Here is a 21,734-nt window from a genome sequence, read left to right as displayed (position 1 = left end):
CTGTAAAGATATCATCCTGCAGAATTTATGGAAGGTTAGGGGACCATACTTGGAAAGGGATTGGATCCAGGCCAGTTTTAATGATCTAGGTAGGAGAAACCACTTGACAGTGTCAACAAGATATGGTCCCTAACCTGAAGGAACAAATAGAGAGGGTGGCTTGAGAAGAATGTTGAATATTGGGAATATTTGTTAGGGAGATTAGAAATAGTTGAACACTTGCCAGGTCTTGTGACTGAATGGCAAAGTGATAGAGAGTTTAGGGTGCCTCATGGTGTATTCATGGAATAGTTTACCCTGTGCAAGGAGGAAAAGGGGGGAACAGCAGCTGATAGGCTGGAGAGAACCATCAAAGGATTGGAAATTTTATCTGGGTGGGAGAGCAATTGAGAAAAACAAATGAGAACTGGAAGAATTGGAGGTTTTGTCTAAAAGTATTAAAGTTTAAAATTTCAAAGGAGAATTAGGCCTAATTTAGGGCAAGGTATCCATTAAGACCATGGAACTTAAATTGCTGAAGAGAAGTTAAGGTGCATATAATCTTCTGGAGTGGAGTGAGGAGTGAAGTAAGTAGAGCAAGATGATATCAAAGAGAAAACTGGGCCAGACCTTGTGGGGCCTTGTAATGACTAGGTCTATAATCATTCCTGAATTAAACATTCTTAAAAGGAAACACAATATGATTTAGACCGCCAGAAATTATTTTTTGAAATGATAATTTTGTATAATTTTTGATAGGCTAATTACTTAATCTTTCACTCTTATGGTAAAGCTCGATAAATAATTTTGAGAGTTTATGTTTATCAGGTTCTTTGACCACTGGGCATTGGAGATACAAAGATGGGTAAGACATGATCTCAGCTCTTGGGAAACTTCAGTGATTCCTATTGTGGCATAACAAGCATGAGTAGGATCACTAAATGTAATCTATTTCTAGGAATATACTGCCATATGAAGTTTGTGAGATTTGATTTACTTGGGTTGGGCAACTGGGAAAAAATCAAGTTAATTATTACCTTTTAGGAATAGAAATAAATTTACTTTTGTAAATTTGGGAATTCTTTAAAAGTAACTTTTAGTTACTTAAATTTACAGTATTCTTTTTAAAATAACCCCCCAAAACTGTTGATTTTGACACTAGATATGTAACATTTATTTAATAACTGTTTTATTGAGTGCTACTTTGTACCACGCACCGGTCCATAGTGCTGTGGCAAGAATCCCTGCCCTCAGTGGAATTTACATTTTTAGTCAAAGGAGGCTGATAGTAAAAGAGTGAAGTACATTATATTAGTTTGTGGTAAGTGCTATTAAAAATACAACAGGGAGGGGCGCCTGGGTGGCACAGCGGTTAAGCGTCTGCCTTCAGCTCAGGGCGTGATCCCGGCGTTATGGGATCGAGTCCCACATCAGGCTCCTCTGCTATGAGCCTGCTTCTTCCTCTCCCACTCCCCCTGCTTGTGTTCCCTCTCTCGCTGGCTGTCTCTATCTCTGTCGAATAAATAAATAAATAAATCTTTAAAAAAAAAAATACAACAGGGAAAAGGGATAGGAAGTGCAGGGAGGTAAGGGTGGAGTTTACAGTTTTCAATCTGGTGATCAAAGGCCTAATTGAGAAGGTACTATTAGAGAACAGATATGAAAGAGGCAGTGGAAATAAATGCAAAGATCCAGAAGTGGAAGCTTGCTTGTCATTTTTGAGATATATGAAGGCCACCAGCATGAGTGGAGTGAGGAGTGAAGTAAGTAGAGGAGGATGCATCAAAGAGAAGAGAGGGCCGGACCTTGTGGGGCCTTGTAATGACTTCAGCTTTCACCCTGAGTGAGACTGGAAGCCCCTGAAAGGCTTTGAGCCAAGGATTACTCTGCAGCCATGTGGGAAATAAATAATAGGAGGACAAGGGCAGAAGCAGGAGCCCAATTAAAAGTGTTAAGTCTCCAGATGAGAAAGGTTTTGGTTTGGGCCTAGGTTGATGCAGTGGACTTGTTGAGATATAGTCAGGTTCTAGATGTATTTCGAAGGTAGAACCACAGGATTTGTTGACAGGTAAGATGTGGATTGAGAGAGAAAGAACATCATGGCATAAGCAACTGAGAAGATGGAGTTGCTGTTAACTACGTGGAAGACTGCAGGAGAGGCAGGCTTACAGTAGAGAGATAAGGAGTTTGGTTTTGGATGTATTAATTTGGATGCCTGTTAGAAATCTGAATGGAGATCCCTTTTATTTGTGAACTAATTTAGACTACACATTTTAGTCTGCTGTTCTGTGAAATTCAAGTGTATGCAAAGCAACCTTCAAAGGCCTAAGGAACCATGACTGAAGAAAAACACCAAGTTCAACTAGATGAGAAATGGTTTTGTAAGGGGACTTATGGGTAGAAGCCTGTGTTGGGGGGCTGCAAAGAGGGTAGATCTCCACAACCCTGCCTCTTCTGAAATCTGCTTTTATGGCTCTAGGGGCTGGGGAGTACATGCTAGGAGACCACCAGGGAGGGGCATGTTTGAGACTAGGAAGTATCATAGTCATATCTCCAGAGCAGATCCAGAATGTTATGCCCCAAGGGTGTACTTAAGGGTGCTGTAAAAAAAAAAAAAAAAAAAGAAAAGAATGGGAATGGGGGCTGTATTCAAGACTTCAGATCACAGAGTAGCCATCATGGTGTTAGTTTGGTTCACATGTCTGGAAGCACCAGTGTCAGGTGTTTTGGGTGTGCTTATTCTTTGGTTTATGCAGTACATAATTACAGCAAAGTGAATTGTGAGATGAATTTTAAGGGGTGTGCTTTATAGTGTTGTATTTTTTGCTATTAAGTATACTATGTAGAGGTATCAAGCAGGTGCCCATTTCTTTCACACTAATTTCCAACTAAAACCAGATATTGAATCTTAAGAAGTTAGTTTCAGGAGATTGATTAGTACACTTTAGTTGCAAGGGGACTTGGATGCTTGGGCCATCGGATGTTGTAATATTACCATTCTAGAATCAGAAGGGATTTATTCCAGTCTCTGAGAAGGAAATTATTAAAATGTTAAGATTTGTGACTTGCCCAAGGTTTGACAGNGTTTCCTGCTGTTCTGCCTCAGGAGCAGAGACTTTAATTTCTGTGCCTTTTTTTTTTTTTTTTAAGATTTTATTTATTCGACAGAGATAGAGACAGCCAGTGAGAGAGGGAACACAAGCAGGGGGAGTGGGAGAGGAAGAAGCAGGCTCATAGCGGAGGAGCCTGATGTGGGTCGATCCCATAACTCCGGGATCACGCCCTGAGCCGAAGGCAGACGCTTAACCGCTGTGCCACCCAGGCGCCCCTGATCCAGTACTTTTTAATATGATTATTCAATGCTGCCTACTGCGGCTATTGTTCCTACCTAACAGTTTGCTTTTCTTTTACTCTATTTTCAGCATTTATTTATTATAAAATTTCAGTCTTACTACTCTTCTGTGGTATTTCACCATCCTGTTGCAGTATCCCTTAGGAGATTCTTTTATTATATGGAAATCCTTTGACTCTGTAGTCCTCTGAAGCTTGGGAAACATAGCCTTCTGACTTAGCAATTCTGTGAAGTTGGGAAAGTACAATTTCTCCATTTCTTTATACTTGTATAATTTTTTTGCAATATTACACTTTGCCTTAATACTTCAGTTGCCAATCTAAATATTTCCTTAGTAGATCTCTTATCAGTTATATATGTTCTAAACGCTGCACATTATTTTGCATATATTAGGATGAATAATTTAATATTTCTGTTAAATATTGGCATTTAACTAGTTGTTATTAGTGACTGGAGCTCAGATTAAATGTAAGTTATAGGTGTGACTTTATGACTGTTTCCATGAGTGATATATGAGCAGTTATCACATCAGGACCAAGTTATTAAAACAAAATTGAGAGCTGCAGCAAATATGATTCAGGATATAATAGTTATTGTTTTTTTTTTTCTTCAGACATTAGATTTACTGTTAGTCTGTCTGATAATTCATTGACTTATTTTGAAACTTCTCCCAGCCGAAATGAATGTTACACATAAATTTTGAATCTCTAGATAAGTCCCTTCTTTAAGATTTAATTTTAGCTGTATGTGTATGTACTCTTTTCTACCCAAAAATACCATTAAGAGAGAGCTCTCTGGCTTCTTTTTGCCAGTGCTAGCATGACATCAAGTGTTGTTTACCTCTACTGTTGTCTGTTTGTTAAACCTTTTGTTTGTAATTTTATTGTTAGGAATTAATATTTAGAGAGAAACTTAGAAATACCAGAAAATTCAGTCACTTAAAAATTTGCTGAAACTATGTTGTTAGATATTAAATTCAGTTCCTTTTCCAAAGTTTTCTTCTGCTGTGATGGAATTTATATATAAATGAACTATACTATAAAAAGGGGCATCATAAAATCTAAGATTTATATTATCTTTAAGGAGTATTCTAAGTATGATTATTCTCATTGATGAATCATTTATCCTTTCCACTAATACAGAAGATCTATAAGATATATAAATGAACTTAAGAACTATAAATGCCTTCTGAAAACAGTATGGTAGATAATTAAATAGATATCAGGATAAAATGTAGGTCTTAAGAGATGGGCACAAAGTACCATATGCAACTTTAATGGAAGTAGAGACACTGAGACAGAGATGGCCTGTCCAGAGAAACTGTAAAGAAATAATGAAATAAAAATACATAAACAACAGTTTTTGTAATATAAAATGGATAGTTATTAAATCTGTTTGCTTGGACAGTGGCATGCATACCAAGGGAATATTTAAAGCGGTTATTTAGAGAAGTTAGGGATAATTTACTTTTTTAAAATTTAAAAAAGATTTCTGTATTTACCCTAGAGAGAGAGAGAGCGAGAGTGTAGACACACGAGTGGGAGGAGGGTAGAGGAAGAGGGAGAGAATCCTCAAGCTGGTTCCCCAAGGTCAGTGGGGGAATTGGGCTCCATCCCAATTGAGATCATGACCTGAGCCGAAACCAAGAGTCAGACACTTAACTGAGCCACCCAGGCGCCCCGTTAAGGATACTTTAGATCCTAGAAACTTGGCTGCAGTTTTTTCCCCACTGTTTTCCAATGCTACATTTTCTCTCCTTTTTTTGTTTTTCGCCCATCTTTTGTTGTCTTATTACTGTAGCCAGATTGTCTACGTTCCTTCCTGCCAGGTCATCCTCTCAGGCTTCATTTTGCTTGCACATCTTACATAGGCAGCTTTAACTAAGTAGGCTAGTCTTCATTGGTCTTCATTTTTTAATTCCTTTAGGTCTTAAAATATTTTATTACAACAAAAATTTCATGTTTTTAGTCCTATAGATTGTCATCTCTTTTTTCTTTTTCTTTTTCTTTTCTTTCCTTTCCTTTTCCTTTCTTTTTTTTCTTTTCTTTTTTCTTTTCTTTTCTCTTTTCTTTTCTTTTCCTTTCTTTCTTTTCTTTCATAGGCTCCATGCCTAACTAAGCCTTGAACTCATGAATGTAGGACTTGAACTCGTGAATGCCATGCTCCACAGACTGAGCCAGCCAGGTGCCCTCTAGATTGTCAGCTCTTTAAGGGCAGAATTACTCTGACAGACTGCATTCTGGAGGCAGTGATTGTGTTTATCTTGTTCACTGTTGTACCTTTAGCATCTGGCACATAATTGTTACACATAGTAGTTGTTCAGAAACATTTTCAGCTGACTAGAGGCTAGATTAACTTTGGCCTTCATAGAATATATAGGATATAAATTGGTTGCCCTGAATACATTTTTGGCAGATGATTTATATCCAAGAAATTTAGATTAAAAGCTTTTTTTTGATAAATACTCTAGTTCTCTGATTTGCTTTTGTATATATAGATATAATTTATTGCTGGATCTCTCTTTGGTTTGTGGGTTACTTTTCATAGCTAACTTTACTTTTTAGTATTCTCCATAAAATGAATTGAAGATTACAGTTTTAAATGGGCTTTTTAGCAGTTAAACTAATTTGATAATTTTTATTTGTAAATCACTTGTCTTTTAGAGTGTCCTATTTGGTTTGATTTAATGTTGAATTACAGTTCAGTCTTCGTGTAACTTGTATAACAGAGCTATCTCATTTTTGTTAATGTTTTTAATATAAACGTTTTTAAAAATATTGTTGGAGTAGTAGTAATACCAGTGGTAGAGAGAATGAGGGAAATCACAAATGATTAATTTATCTTAGAATTTAAGCAGTGTTTGCCTTTAGTTATTCCAGTGTGAAATACAACTGTATTTTTTTAAGTGCATCACAGCTAAATATTTTTATCATATCATTCCTTTCCTCTTCCTTCCCTTAAACTTGCTCCCTCCTATGTCCCCTGTGTACCCATTCCCTGCAGCGATCCCTGCTGGCTGTGGTGGAGATTGGTGTGCTGTGAATTTCATAATCAAGGAGTCTAAGAAACCCTGGCAACTGACTACTTGCTTTCCACCAGGAATTAGGGACCTTTTGTCTGAATTTCCTGCCCTCAGGTAATACTTCTATTCCCCATCCTTTTCGGTTTCTTTTTCTTTCTTTTTACATATGCAAGCGCTTATTTTGCCCCACATAAAGATACTTTGAGAATATTTTTTAGTTCTTACTGTATTAGTCAGATAGTGATTTCTTTTTCTTATTACTTTTGTTTTGTTTTGTTTTGTTTACTGTACCTACAGGCTCATGCAGTTCCTCTCTTAGAGTGTCTTTTCTAATATATAAGGTTTGGCAATGCACTTAAAGTTATAACCAACTCTTTCTGTTGTTAAAAGAGTTTTATAACTTACAGTCAGCTATTTGGAAATAGTAATTAGCATTTGATCTACTCTTTAATGAGTAAGATTTCATAGTCTAATGTAATTAATGAGGTATGAAGGCTCTTTTGATAAAGAGAATGTTTTCATCACTTCTCATTGAAGGACTTAAGAGTTTATTTTGTGTATTTAATGTTACTTATAATATTTATCAAAGATATTGAAGTGATTCTTATGAACAGTAGTGAAAATAGAGTTCTTGAGGAATGTAAGGACTTGCCACCCCATTTATTACTTCTCCTTACCCCTTTTAAAAATTCATTATCAGGGAAAGTACTTATGTTATAAAACCAGATTCAAGGAAATGACACTGAATTTCTCTCAAGTTGGACTTAATGAAAAACCTAGAAACTTCATGAACACTTGTAGTGCTTGGGAAATTTATCCACATAAATACTTTGAACCTATTCTAAAAGTCTAGTGAGAAATTGGTAATTAAAGATTAACCATGATTGGGGCACCTGGCTGGCTCAGTTGGTGGAGCGTGTGACTCTTGATCTGGGGTTGTGAGTTCAAGCCCCATGTTAGGTATAGAGATTAGTTAAAAATAAAAAAAAAAAAAAGTCCTAAAAAAATGATTAACCATGAGCAGAATTATGCAACTCATTACAGAGGAGTAATGTGACATTTGATAAACTTCCTGGCCATATGTTAGCAATTGTGTAGATATAATCAATTAAATACTGTTTTCCAGTATTCTTGTCTGCCTTGATTCTTTGCTATCATTTGGGTGTCTGGATCTAAACCACAATTGCCAAGGGAAAGATGCCAAGCTTTAACCTTAGGTAGACCATTAGGGAAACCTTTGAGATTATCTTTAGGATATTGGTAGTTAAGAATGTTGTTTATAAAGGCATTCAAAGATGGTTCTGGTTTTGTATATACCTCTAGTAGATCCTCTGGGACCTTTGCTCCTGAAGTATAGCCATAGTTGTAATCCTTTGCTTTTTTTAGATTACACTTCCTTAACATACCTTTATTTCGCTTGGTTTGTGCTTAGCTTATTGAAGATGAGGTGTTACAGTTTTATTCTTAGTTTAAACCACAGCTGTCCATTTGCTTATTCAAGTCACCTACCAAACTTAATTCCTTTTCTCTCTTTATCTTCTCATTTTAATCAATTATGATACCTTTTTATTTAAATAACTCTTAAATTTATCTTCCTTTTCCTGAACCTAGCACATAGCCGACTTCTTGACATAATGTAGACATCAGTAAGACTTGAATATCTCTGTTTCCATGACCCAGATTTAACTTATCATTTCTTATGTTACTCTTGCAAGTAAACATTCTCATTTCCTTCTGGTCTCATACTTTTTTATTCCATCCATGGCACTGTTACTAGAGAGATCCGTTCAAAATGCTAATCTTACCATTTAACTTCTTGGTAAAAATCTTTCTTTTTTAATTGAAGTATAATTGACACATAGTATCCCATTAATTCCTTGTGTACATCATAGTAATTATTTTTAAATTTTATTTATTTGCAGAGAGAGAGAGAGAGAGCACAAGTAGGGGGAGCAGCAGGCAAGGGAGAGGGAGAAGCAGGCTTCCCGCCAAGCATGATCCTGAGATCATGACCTGAGCTGAAGGTAGACGCTTAACGACTGAGCCACCCAGGTACCCCCATAGTGATTTTTTTTTTAAAAAGATCTTTTATTTATTCATTTGAGAGAGAGAGTGAGCTAGAGCCCGAGCAGGGGGAGGGTCAAAGAGAGAGGGAGAAGCAGACTCCCCTGCTGAGCAGGGAGCCTGACTTGGGGCTCAATCCCAGGACACTGGGATCACGACCTGAGCCAAAGGCAGATGCCCAACTGACTGAGCCACTCAGGAGCCCCCATAGTGATGTATTTTTTTTTAAAGATTTATTTATTTATTTTAGGGGGAGAGAGAGAGTATGGGGGAGAGGGAGAGAGAAACCCAAGCTCTACTGAGCGCAGAACCCAGACACAGGGCTCAGTCTCATGACCCCGAGATCATGACCAGTGCTGAAATCAAGAATTGAATGCTTAACGGACTGAGCCACCCAGGCACCTCATCATAGTGATGTTTTTATACATTACAAAATGAACCCCACAATAAGTCTAGTTACCATCTGTCACCATACAAAATTGTTACACTATTGTTGGCTATAGTACCTATGCAATACATATATCCTCATGACTTAATTATGTTATAACTGGAAATTTGTGCCTCTTAATCCCCTTCATCTATTTTGCCCAGCCCCCAACCCCTCCCCAGTCTGGTAGCCAATAGTTGCTTCTTATATCTGTGAGTCTCTTTTTGTTTTGTTTGTTCATTTGCTTTTTTTTTAGATTACACATATAAGTGAAATCATATGGTATTTGTTATTGTCTGATTTATTTCATTTAGCATAAAACCCTCTAGGTCTATCCATGTTGCAAATGGCAAGAGTTCATTCTTTTTTATGGCCAAGTAATTTACATTATGTATTTATGCCACATCTTTATCCATTCATCTATTGATGGATAATTAGATGGTTTCCATATCTTGGCTATTGTAAATAGTACTACAGTGAACCTAGGTGTGCATCTATCTCTTTGAATTGGTGGGGTTTTTTTTGTTGTTGTTTTGTTTTCTTTGTTTGTTTTTTGGTTATATACCTAGAGGTGTAATTGATGGATTGTGTGGTAGTTCTAATTTTAATTTTTTGAGGTTCTTTCTTTCTTTCTTATTTTATTTATTTATTTATTTGACAGAGAGACAGCCAGCGAGAGAGGGAACACAAGCAGGGGGAGTGGGAGAGGAAGAAGCAGGCTCCCAGCGGAGGAGCCTGATGCGGGGCTCGATCCTAGGACCCTGGGATCACGCCCTAGGCGAAGGCAGACGCTTAAGGACTGAGCCACCCAGCTGCCCATTGAGGTGTTTTCATATTGTTTTCCGTAGTGACTGCACCACTTTACATTCCCACCAACAGTGTATGAAGGTTCCCTTTTTCCACACCTCACCAACACCTGTTATTTTTTGTCCTTTTGATAATAGCCAATCTGACCGGTGTGAGGTGATATCTCTGTGTGGTTTTGATTTTCATTTCCCTGATGATTACTGATGTTGAGCATCTTTTCATGTGTCCATTGGCCTTCTGTATGTCTTCCTTGGGAAACTGTTTATTCAGATCCTCTCCTCATTTTTAAATAGTATTTGTTTTTTTTTATATATATTAAGTTGTATGAGTTCATTATGTATTTTGAATATTCACCTCTTACCAGATATATGATTTGCAAATACCTTCTTTCGTTCGGTTAGGTTGCTTTTTCATTTTGTTGATGGTTTCTTCAGCTGTGCAAAAGCTTGTAGTTTGATGTAATGCCACTTATTTATTTTACCTTTGTTGCCCTTGCCTAAGAAGACTGGTTCAAAAAAAAAATATGGCTAAGACCTGTGTCAAAGATTACTCTCTGTTTTTTTTCTAGGAGTTTCATAGTTTCTGGCTTCACATTCAAGTCCTTAATTCATTTTGAGTTTATTTTTGTAAATCGTATAAGATAGTGGCCCAGTTTCATTTTTTTTTACATGTGGCTGTCCAATTTTCCCAATACCATTTATTGAAGAGAATTGTTTTTCCCCATTATATATTCTTTCCTTCTTTGTCATAGATTAATTTTTTTAAATTTTATTTTTATTTTTTTATTTTAATTTTTTTTATTATATTATGTTAGTCACCATACAGTACATCCCTGGTTTCCGATGTAAAGTTCGATGATTTATTAGTTTGCATATAACACCCAGTGCACTCTGTAATACGTGCCCTCCTTACTACCCATCTCCAGTCTATCCCATTCCCCCACCCCCTTCCCCTCTGAGGCCCTCAGTCTGTTTCTCATAGTCCATAGTCTCTCATGCTTCATTCCCCCTTCTAATTACCCCCCCTTTCATTATCCCTTTCTCCCCTACCAATCTTCCTAGTTCTTATGTTCCATAGATGAGAGAAATCATATGATAATTTTCNTGATAATTGTCTTTCTCTGCTTGACTTATTTCACTTAGCATTATCTCCTCCAGTGCCGTCCATCTTGCAGCAAATGTTGAGAATTCGTTCTTTCTGATAGCTGAGTAATATTCCATTGTATATATGGACCACAACTTCTTAATCCAGTCATCTGTTGAAGGGCATCTTGGTTCCTTCCACGCTTTGGCTATTGTGGACAATGCTGCTATGAACATTGGGGTGCATATGGCCCTTCTCTTCACTACGTCTGTATCTGTGGGGTAAACACCCAGTAGTGCAATGGCTGGGTCATAGGGAGCTCGATTTTTAACTTTATAAGGGACCTCCACACTGTTTTCCAGAGTGGCTATACCAACTTGCATTCCCACCAACAATGTAGGAGGGATCCCCTTTCTCCACATCCTCTCCAACAATTGTTGTTTCTTGCCTTGTCTATTTTTGTCATAGATTAATTGAACATAAATGTATGGGTTTATTTCTGGGGTCTTTTTTCTATTCCATTGATACATGTGTCTAAGTTTTCATGCCAGGACCATACTGTTTTGATTACTTACAGTTTTGTAGTATTTGAAATCAGAATGCATGATAACCTGCAGCTTTGTTTTTTCTCCAGACTGCTTTTGCTGTTCAGGGTCTTTTCATGGATCCAGGCAGGTTTTGGGATTCTTTGTTTTAGTTCTGTGAAAAATGCCATTGGTGTTTTGATGGGGATTGTATTGAATCTGTAGATTACTTTGGGTAGTATGGACATTTTAACAATTTTTTTTCATTCCATGAGCACAGAATATCTTTCCATTTATTTGTGCTGTCTTCAATTTCTTTTATCAGTCTCTTACAGAGTATATAGGTCTTTCACTCTCTGGTCAGATTTATTTCTAGATCTTTTATTCTTTTTGGTGCAGTTGTAAATGGGATTGTTTTCTTCTTTCTGATAACTCATTATTAGTGCAGCCCATTTCTGTATGTTAATTTTGTATCTTGCAACTTTATTGAATTCATTTGTTAGTTCTTATTAGTTTTTTGGTGGAGTCTTTGGAATTTTCTATATATTGTATTATATCATCTACAAATTGACAGTTTTATTTCTTCCTTTGTAATTTGGATTCCTTTTATTCTTCTTCTTGCCTAATTGCTCTGGCTAGGACTTCCAGTACTATGTTGAATTAAAGTGGTAAGTGTGAGAATCCTTGTCTTGCCCCTGATCTTGGAGGAAGATCTTTCAGCTTTTCACTGTTGAGTATAATGTTAGCTGTGGATTTGTCTTCGGGCCTTTATTATGTTGAGGGGTACATTTCTTCAATACCCGCTTTGTTGAGAATTTTTATCGTAAATAGGTGTTGAATTTTTCAAATGCGTTTTCAGTGTCAATTGAGGTGATCATATGATATTTATCCTTTGTTTTGTTAATGTGGTGTATCATGTAAAGATTGGTAAAAAAATTTTTAATGGCTCATGTTCAAGCTTTTTAAAAAAATAAATTTCTTTATAACAGTAGAAATTTTGTCCAAAGAAATATTAAAATAGAACTTAATTGCATAAGATAGGCAAAAAGTAGGGCTCCTTGTTAATGGAGCAAAGACCATCTAGCTCATAAATTGCCTTTTAGTAATTTAGTTGAATCAGTAATTAGGGTGATCAGCTATTACATCTTTTCCCTTTTTATTTCTTCTCCCAGCTACGTTGAATCATGAGTCTTCTTAGGAGCATTGTGGGAACAATACAGATGTGTAGGATGAAACCTACATTTCTTGGCATGGGATGCAAGAGTCCTTCGTGATCTGGCTTCAGTCCATCTTTCAAAGGCATTCCATTTTTTAACAAACTACCCAATGCCTTATATTTCATCCATGCCTACTGTATGTGATCCTGTAACCTTGAACATGCTGTTGCTGTGCCTAAAATGTCCTCCTCTCCCCTATTCACCTGGCAGAAACTTAACTCTTAAAAAACTTAGTTCAAGTTTGGCCTCCTCCATGAAGCCTTCCCTAAACAGTATTTTTAACAAATGATCACTATTTCTCGTGTACCTCCATCTTTTCCTATTCTCATTTTATTGTAATATCTGTCACACAGTGCTTTGCACATTATAAAACTATAATGTACTGCCATGATTTGTTTATGTGCTTGTAGACTATGAGGTTTTTGAAAGCAGTAATTATGTCTTATTTGTGTAAGTTACCCAAGAGCCTAATCATTGCTCAGTTTTTGCCATGAAGGATGCATGTGTAGTTGTGTCAGATCTTCCAATATTTCAACAAAATTAGGAAACCCAGATTTTAATACAGGGTCTACTCATTTTAAATGTTAGCCACCCATTTAGGTTTTTTAAAACACTGTACAGACAGACAAAATGTATTTGTGGGTAAAACAAAGCTCATAGGCTGCCAGCTTATAACCTCTTCCATTTTTTAAAACTTCCAGTTCTTTAAATGTGAAAAAACTGGCTAGACAAGATTGGTTGATTTCCTTACATGTGTATTATAAAAATAACCAAGCCAAACAAACTCTGTAAATTGAGAATACTAAAATATATATATATATAACATAACTTGATTTTTATTCTATTAACACTATCATTTTCTTCGAAGCAAATAACATTTATGCCTTAGATATTTAATAAGCCTCAAATTGACCTTGAAACTCCTTTAAGGTAAGAATTGCCATATACTCCTATAATGCCCAGGAAATGTTTATTAAATATTGTTGAATTGAAAATCAATCAGTATGATAATGAAATAGTAATTAATCTTGAAATACCATGTAAGTTAAAATTATACAAGTTTGATTATAGTCTTGGCTCTGCCTTGGTATGACTTTAGCAGTTGACTTAAACCCTTTTGGGCTTCACATTTTATACTATAAGATGAAGCCTGGATTAGTGGAACTTTTCAGGTGCTAAAATTCTAAAATTATTTAATATTTTTAGATAGTATAAAGGCTACTTATTGATCTCGGTTTTAATTTTTTAATTTTTATTTTTTTAAAGATTTATTTATTTGAGAGAAAAAGAGGGAGAGAACACGAGTAGGAGGGGCAGAAGGAGAGGGAGAGAGAATCCCAAGCACACTCTGTGCTGAGTGATCTACTCATTTTTTTAACTTGGCCTAAAATTGCTTCTCATATCCTCAGATGACAAATTACGAATGGTTTTCAAAACCCATGGTTCAAATATCTTAAAAATTCTGATTTCCTTATATTTTATTAAGTAACTAGTCCATTTTCTTTTTTTATTAGGAAGTATATATCCACCAGTATATGTAGGGGTGTGTGTGTGTGTGTGTGTGTGTGTGTGTGTGTGTGTGAGAGAGAGAGAGAGAGGAGGTGTGTTCGTGATAAATTACCATCTTTATTGAGCATTCTCAATTTATAGTTTTTTTAGCTTGATTGTGTTTTTAATATGCAAGTAAAGAAAATCATTCTTGTATAAGCATTTTTTATATATGACTTAAACAGCTTTATTGAAATATATTTGGTTTATATATAGTGAACTGTACATATTTAAGGTATACAGTTTGATGAAATTTTGGCATATGCCCTTAAGTTTCCTCATGTCTGTTTGTAATCCTCTCCTTCCTCCCCTCCTGCCACATCCTTTATAATTATATGATCTACTTTATTTCACTTAGATTAATTTGTATTTTCTAGAATTTTATATAAATGAATCATATACCTTCTTTTGGCCTCTTTCCCTCAGTATAATTATTTTGCAATTAATATGTTTGTTGTATGCATTTCTCTCTTACTGCTGAGTATATTCCATTGTGAATATTCCATAATGTGTTTATCCATTCCCCTGATGATGGTCATTTAGATTGTTTCCAGTTTTTGACTCTTATAAACAAAGCTGGTGTAAACATTACACAATGTAAACATTTGTGAGGACACATGCTTTTCATTTCTCTTGGGTAAATGCCTAGGAGTAGGTTGATTGGGTTATACGCGGGTACGTACATAAGTGTTTAAGAAACTGGTAAACGGCATTCTGAAGTGTACGTTTTATATTCTCACCAGCAGTGTGAGATTTCCAGTTGCTCCGTATCTTCAACAATGCTCAGTGTGGTCAGTCTTTTAATTTTCTCATTTTAGTGGGTAAATAGTGGAGTGGTTTTAATTGCAATTCCCTGTTAACTGGCTATATTGTACATCTTTTCATGTGCTTATCTGCCATCTGTATGTCTTCTTTGATTTGGGAGTCTGAATCTTTTGCTTATTAATGAGTTGTCTTATTTTTGAATTATAAGAGTTCTTTATATATTGTAAGTAAAAGTCTTTTTCAAACATGTTTTGTAAATATATTTCCTCCCCCTCTGTGGCTTCTCCTTTAGTAACAGTGTCTTTTGATGGGTGGGGTTTTTAATTTTGATAAAACATAATTTATTGGTTTTTTGCTTTTATGATTTGTGCATTTTTTGTTATGTTCAATCTTTGCCAGGCTCTGGGCGCCTGGGTGGCTCAGTTGGTTAAGCATCTGCCTTCGGCTCAGGTCATGATCCCACTGTCTTGGGATTGAACCCTGAATCAGGCTTCCTGCTCAGCAGGGAGTCTGCTTCTCCCTCTCCCTCTCCCTCCTGCTTCCCCCCCACCAATCAAATAAATAAATAAATAAATAAATAAAATATTGAAAAAAAGAAAAAAAGGATATCTTTGTCAGGCTCTAGATCACCAAGATTTTCTCCTCTATTTTCTTAAAGCGATTTTATGGATTCAGTTTTTAGATTTTGGTCTGTGGTCTATTTAAATATGTTTATGGTGTGAGGTAAGTATCAGGGTTCTTTCTTTTTTTTTTTTTTTTTTAAATCTACACGCGGTCTTGAGCTCACAACCCTGAGATCAAGACCTGAGCTGAGGGGCGCCTGGGTGGCACAGCGGTTAAGCGTCTGCCTTCAGCTCAGGGCGTGATCCCGGGGTCCTGGGATCGAGTCCCACATCAGGCTCCTCCGCTATGAGCCTGCTTCTTCCTCTCCCACTCCCCCTGCTTGTGTTCCCTCTCTCGCTGGCTGTCTCTATCTCTGTCAAATAAATAAATAAAATCTTAAAAAAAAAAAAAAAAGACCTGAGCTGAGATCAAGACTGAGCCACCCAGGCACCCCTATTTTTTTCTCACTGATTTGCTTTTGCACCTTTGTTGAAAATCCCCTTACTATAAATTTGTTTCTATTTTGGGACTTTCTATTTTGTTCCATTGTTCACGGGTCTGTCTTTACACCAATCTTAATCATCTTGAATATTATAATTTTTTTTTTTTTAAACTAAACACTGTGCCCAATGTGAGGCTTAAACTCATGACCCTGAGATCAAGTTTCATGCTCTACCGACTGAGCCAGCCACGTGCCCCACTGTAACTTTTTTTTAAATATATATATATTTTTAAAGATTTTATTTAATTGTTTGAGAGAGGAGAGAGTGAGAGAGAGAGAGAAGGAGCAGGGGTTGGGGGAGGGGCAGAGGGAAAGGGAGAAGCAGACTTCCCACTGAGCAGGGAGCCCTATACTTGGTTCATCCCAGGACCCTGGAATCATGACCTGAGCTGAAGGCAGACACTACACCGACTGAATCACCCAGGCGCCCCACACTGTAGCTTTTTAAGAAGTCTTGAAGTACAAGGCCTCCCAGCTCTATTCATCTTTTTCAAAGTTAGTTTGATATTCCACATCTTGTATATTTATATAAATTCCAGAACCAACCTGTTTCTCCCAAAAAGCCTGCTGGAGTATTTGCTCGGTATCTATAAATCTATTTGAGGAGAACTGACATCTTAAAAAATATTGAGCCTTTTGATTTACTTATGTGTTTCTCTGTTTATTTATTTATATCTTAAAATTTCATCAACATTTTATGGTTTTCACTATATAGGTCTTGCATACCTTTTGTCAGATTTATCCCTAAAAATTTCATACTTGTCATGCTAGTGTAAATGGTACTTTAAAATTTTTAGTTTCCTATTGTTGCTAGGATATGGAAACAATTGATATTTTTATTGCAATAACTTTTTTAAATGAAATTTACATACAGCAAAATGGATAAATCTTCCATATGACGCTGAAATGATTTTTTTATTTTTTATTTTATTTTTTTAAAGCTTTTTTTTATTTATTTATTTGACAGAGAGAGAGACAGCCAGCGAGAGAGGGAACACAAGCAGGGGGAGTGGGAGAGGAAGAAGCAGGCCCATAGCAGAGGAGCCTGACGCGGGGCTCGATCCCATAACGCCGGGATCACGCCCTGAGCTGAAGGCAGACGCTTAACGGCTGTGCCACCCAGGCGCCCCTGAAATGATTTTTTTAAATATGATTTTTTGGTGGGGAATACTTTTAGGTTTATAGGAAGGCAGTAAGTATAGTATAAAGAGTGTTCATATACCTCACATCCCATCTCCCCTATTATTTGTGTGTGTGTATGTGTCTGAGAGAGAGAGAGATTTCCTTTATTATAGATCTTTTTATTTTTGTAGAAGGATTACCATGTAATTCAGTAAAACACTGTTCATACATCTCATTTTACTAGGGTATACTGGTCAGCTTCTCTATTGAAAGTCTCTATTAAAAATATCTTTCTGTGGAAAAAGAAAATAGGCTTTGGATTTCTTGTTTGTATTCACTCTGTAAAAATCAGTGCCAGGTTGTCAGGTTTGGAAGTATTTACTTTGGGTAGCAGTTTTGAGGCAGCCATGTATTCCCCTGCACAATGCTCTCTGCTAAGTTACTAATAACAAAAATCTGGATATAAGAAATTCTGAAAAATTTTATGAATCAAGAAATATTGGTTGAGAGACCTGTAGCAAAGATTTTTATTAGGCTTCTCATAGTCTTAATAAGAATTTACTCCTGTATTATGCTTTGGGTTTATGCTCTCAAACAGTTTTCATGAATCATCATCATTTACCCCTTTGAAATAAGGTATGCATGACAGATTTTCTATGGTTGAGAAAAACAGATTTTAAGAATTAGCTATTCATGGACTATTTGAAAAAGTTGAAAAGGACACAGTTCAATAGCATTGGAGTCCATCCCTTTTATTAATTTGTTACATAGTGTGGTACATTTGTCACAATTAATGAACCAGTATTTATAAATTATTATTAACTATAGCCTATACTTTGTTTACATTTCCTTAGTTTTTTTTTACCTAATTTCCTTTTTTAGTTCTATGATCTCATTGTGAATATCACATATTTTGTTATCATTTTGTTTTAGACTCCTCCTGACTATGACAGTTTCTCACTTTCCTTCTTTTTGATCTTGAGAGTTTTCGGTAGTATTGGTTAGATATTTTGTTCAGTGTCTCTCAGTCAGTAATTGTATAATGTTTTTCTCATGATTAGAATGGGTTATGGCTTTTGGGCAAGAAGACCACAGAGGTAAAATACCATTTTTATTATTTCATATCAAAGATACATACTATCAACATGTCTTATTGTTAATGTTGGCCTTTGTCAGATTCTCCACTGTACTGTTACTCTTTTGCCCACTTTCATATTGTATATTTTGGAAAGAAAAGCAGCCACAGAAAGGAATGAGGGTTTATGTTCCATTTCCCTGAGGTTGGAATAGAGAAAACCTACATTATTTGCAAATTTTCTGTATGGAAGATTTATCTCTTCTCTCCCAGTTATTTATTCAATCACGTATTTATATCTATATATACTCACGTATATTTATTTTACATTTTGAGTTATAATCTGATAATTTATTTTGTTGCCAAATTGTTCTAGCTTTAGCCATTGGGAGTGCTTTCATTTGGTTCCTGTGTCCCTCCAACTGATTTCATTTTTTTTTTTTAATTTCTTTATTCGATGAGATAGAGACAGCCAGCGAGAGAGGGAACACAAGCAGGGGGAGTGGGAGAGGAAGAAGCAGGCTCATAGAGGAAGAGCCTGATGTGGGGCTCGATCCCATAACGCCGGGATCACGCCCTGAGCCGAAGGCAGACGCTTAACCGCTGTGCCACCCAGGCGCCCCTGATTTCATTTTTTATATTGTTCTTATATCCTATAACCTCGCTACACTCATTTATTAGTTCTGGTAGCTCTTTTAAAGGATTCTGTGTGGTTTTCTATATAGATGATCATGTTGTTGGGGAAAAAAGGCAGTTTTATTCCTTTCTAAACAGAATGTCTTATTTTTTTCTTGCCTTATGCTAGAACCTCCAATACAGTGCTGAATAGAAGTGGTAAGAGCAGATATCCTTGTCTTGTCTCTGTCTTAGCAACAAAGCATTTTAGTCTTCCATCTTTAAGTATGATTTTAGCTGTAGGATTTTCATAGATGTCCTTTGTAGTTTGGAGGAAGTTTTCTTCTGTTTCCAGTTTGTTGAGAGTTATTTTTCCATGTATGGTGTTGACTTTTGTCAAGTGCTTTTTTATGTCTCTATTGAGATCATCATGCGATTTTACTTTTTAATATGGTGTATTACACTGGTTGATATTTGAATGTTCATCCAGTCTTCATACTTGGTCATGATGTACTTATATATTTTTTATTAAGCTGGGAGTTATAGCTTACTTTGTGAAGTCTGTGTGGTATGTTGTAATTTTATTTTATTTTATTTTTTGAAGATTTGTTTGAGAGAGAGTGAGAGAGTGCATGCACATGTTTTGGTGGTGGGGGAGGTGTGGAGGGAGAGAGAGCCTGACATGGGTCTTAATCTCACAACCCTGAGATCATGACCTGAGTTGAAATCAAGAGTCTGCCGCTTAACTGACTAAGCCACCCAGGTTCCTTGGGATCACTATTTTAAAAGAATGAAATAGAATAGAAAATACCAGACTGTATTAAACTACCGTTCTGTGAAATTTTCATCTTAATTGTGTGTGTGTGTGTGTGTGTTTCTGTATGTACTAGGCTGTAACAAAGTATTTCTTGACCTAGCTTATGTTAACATTTTAAAAAATAACTAGTTCACTTTTTGATCCTGAAGTTAATATGGCATAGAGTAGGGCAAGAAAGCAAGTAGCCCCAAGAAGAGAGTGCCAGATTAAAAGAGGTACAACTGGGGTGAAAAAATGTGGGGTTAGATAATGGAGAAAATGAGGAAATATGGGTTTCTTTAGAAAAGCCTCATCTCTTTCTTTCTTTCTTTCTTTCTTTCTTTCTTTCTTTCTTTCTTTCTTTCTTTTTTAAGATTTATTTATTTATTTGAAAGAGAGAGAGAGAATGAGCAAGAGGGGCAGATGGGGAGGGAGAATCTCAAGCAGACTCCATGCTGAGTGTGGAGCCCAATGCGGGATCAGTTCTGGGGCACTGAGGTCATGATCTGAGGCAAAATCAAGAGTTGGACGCCTAACCAATTGAGACACCCAGGTGCCCCTGTTTCTTAGTTTTGAGTGGAGTGATCTTTATGTCTGCATGATGAAACCCATGGACTATAAAAGGATGTGATTAGTTGCAGATTAATAATTTAATGTTCCTAGCCAAAGGACTTGGTAGTCTTTCAGATTTTGGGAAACATCCTCTCTTATATGACTGTCTTATATGCTTAAGGTACTTTGTTCTCTTCTAGAAATACTGTTTTGAATAAAATCAAGCAAAAGCTGTTAAATTTGCCTAAACAAAGATAATTGGTTCTTTTAATATCTCTTCATATACAGTGAGAATTTAATCCTTATAGGGATGCACAGTTTTGAGGTGCTAGCTAGTGATTTCAATTACTAGTTCATTTCATAGGTTTGAATTGGGCCCAATTTAGGAGAATGGAGCGGTGATGGGAAAAGAATCTTTATGGTCTCTAAGTTCTAAAGTATTGGATCTGTGCTTGTCTGGCAGTCATATTCCTTTATTATTTGTCATCTTGATACTAAGATAGTGTTGTAGTTTCAAATTTCTGAAGGAAAGAATCTGATTAAATAGCCTAGATGCCTTTTCAACTTCTAGATCAATCAGCTGTACACAAGGAAGTATGTTTTAGGTGTGCACTTTTCTCCTGTATTTACAGCCTTTCTCTGGAAAGATGGAATCAGTGGTAGCTGAGTAGCCATCCTAAGAGGGGTTTGTTAATAAGAAGTTAATTATATTAAATAATAACAGTATTGAAAATCACCTTATAATACTGAAGTAATTTATTTTTTTTGTATGGTTAAAAATTAATCCTTTTTCTTTAAGTCAGTGGTTCTTAATTAGCTTTTTTTGTTCCTAAAAGCCCCATTTGAAAATAGGATAAAATATCTTGGACCCCTTGAAGTCTATCCAGGAGCTTCATATTACAAGTGCCTACTTTNGCTCCCAGCCGAGGAGCCCGATGTGGGACTCGATCCCGCAACGCCGGGATCACGCCCTGAGCCGAAGGCAGCCGCTCAACGACTGCGCCACCCAGGTGCCCCTAAGTCAGTGGTTCTTAATTAGCTTTTTTTGTTCCTAAAAGCCCCATTTGAAAATAGGATAAAATATCTTGGACCCCTTGAAGTCTATCCAGGAGCTTCATATTACAAGTGCCTACTTTAATTTTCATAAACAGTTTAATATGCATTGTTAAATTCCCTGTAAAATCTAGTTATTCAGGCTATAGCATGAAATGTCACAGAATAGAAATGATTATTTCTAGTTACAACTGTTATTTGAGAAAATAATTATCAAGTAGCAGAGCCAGTTATTAAGTTTAGAAGAATAGTAGGCACTTATGTGAATCTTTAATAACATGTACAATAACAGGGGCGCCTGGGTGGCACAGCGGTTAAGTGTCTGCCTTCGGCTCAGGGCGTGATCCCGGCGTTATGGGTTCGAGCCCCACATCAGGCTCCTCTGCTATGAGCCTGCTTCTTCCTCTCCCACTCCCCCTGCTTGTGTTCCCTCTCTCGCTGNTTGTGTACCCTCTCTCGCTGGCTGTCTCTATCTCTGTCGAATAAATAAATAAAATCTTAAAAAAAAAAAACATGTACAATAACAGGAACCATAAACAATTTCAGGACAAGGTGAATAACTCAAGAAATGCATATTTACTGATGAGGTTTGAAAAGAATTTCCCAGGGTTTGTATTTGAATGCAAAG

At 36.4% G+C, this 21,734-nt stretch overlaps 1 protein-coding gene across 2 annotated transcripts in view; it reads left to right on the top strand.

Moving 5' to 3' along the window:
- UHRF1BP1L (UHRF1 binding protein 1 like) overlaps positions 1-21,734 on the top strand; it is a 106,442-nt gene that overhangs the window by 5,231 nt on the left and 79,477 nt on the right. The window contains exon 2 of one of the 2 annotated variants that reach the window (XM_034643425.1): positions 6,335-6,467. The exons of the other annotated variant lie outside the window; for it this stretch is intronic. The gene's annotated coding sequence lies outside the window, so the exon portion shown is untranslated. The remainder of the gene's footprint in view (positions 1-6,334; positions 6,468-21,734) is intronic. 2 annotated transcript variants of the gene reach the window in all.

Source organism: Ailuropoda melanoleuca, chromosome 15 (assembly GCF_002007445.2).
Source record: "Ailuropoda melanoleuca isolate Jingjing chromosome 15, ASM200744v2, whole genome shotgun sequence".
In the NCBI taxonomy this organism is placed as follows: domain Eukaryota; kingdom Metazoa; phylum Chordata; class Mammalia; order Carnivora; family Ursidae; genus Ailuropoda; species Ailuropoda melanoleuca.
Note: the sequence above shows the minus strand (reverse complement) of the source record. Positions and strands in the feature narration are given on the sequence as shown.